An 819-nucleotide genomic window follows, 5' to 3' on the forward strand; every position below is an offset into this window, starting at 1 on the left:
TTAAGTTTAAAATCTGGCTCTGTTCTGGGCAAACACCTCTTCCTAAAGTTTGCCCCCCTCACCCCCCAGGGTAAAAGGCGATAAGGGACTCAAAAAGAACCAAAGATTTCCTCAAGGAGAACCAAACCCCCCCCCCTCGCCACAAAAAGAAATAAAAATATATAAAAAATCACAGCCTACTGCTGCCCCCCAAAAATCCTCAAGGAAGAAGGACCCCCTTCCTCACCGATGAGGATGGCCACCATCCCTCTCATCTTGGAGTAAGTCAAAGTAGGACCAGACGATGCCTCGGCGGCTTTCACGGTCATTTTTTTGGAGCCAAGAGGAAGGTGGTGGTGGTGGGGGAAAAAAGATAAATACGATAGGAGGCTCCGACACCACCGCCTTCCCAGCACCGCACTGCCTCGGCGGGGCAACCGACGGCGCTTAAGTGGCGACGGTGATGGGCGGGATCGGGGCGGGGCGGTGACACTCGTGGCCCCCCCCCCCGACGTCCTCGGAGGCGGCCAGTGGCCGCCGGTTTTCAAGAAAATAAACAAAACGTCCCATCCTGTGCATTGCCCTGAGCCCGGCTGAGACGTTACTAAAAGGAAAAAGGAAACAAAAAAAAAAACTAACCTAAAAAAAATTTCTCCCTCTCCCAAAAGTCTTTTTTTTTTAAATAAAAAGGTAAACGAGGTGAAAAAAAAAATCCCAGCCCCTTGAACTTGGAGAACTTGGAGGAGAAGTGCTTCTAGAAAAGCCGGGGAGATGACTGAGGGTTGGACAAGTGCAATAAAAGGGAAAAATAATCCCCCCCCCCCACAAATAATAATAAAA

At 49.7% G+C, this 819-nt stretch overlaps 1 protein-coding gene across 3 annotated transcripts in view; it reads right to left on the reverse strand.

Moving 5' to 3' along the window:
- The window catches only part of SGK1 (serum/glucocorticoid regulated kinase 1), a 63,412-nt gene that overhangs the window by 6,289 nt on the left and 56,304 nt on the right, over nucleotides 1-819 (reverse strand). The window contains exon 1 of one of the 3 annotated variants that reach the window (XM_014943624.1): nucleotides 227-231. The exons of the other annotated variants lie outside the window; for them this stretch is intronic. The gene's annotated coding sequence lies outside the window, so the exon portion shown is untranslated. Of the gene's footprint in view, nucleotides 1-226; nucleotides 232-819 lie in introns of those variants that run through there. 3 annotated transcript variants of the gene reach the window in all.

This window comes from Calidris pugnax, unplaced genomic scaffold (genome assembly GCF_001431845.1).
Source record: "Calidris pugnax isolate Ruff unplaced genomic scaffold, ASM143184v1 scaffold119, whole genome shotgun sequence".
Classification (NCBI taxonomy): domain Eukaryota; kingdom Metazoa; phylum Chordata; class Aves; order Charadriiformes; family Scolopacidae; genus Calidris; species Calidris pugnax.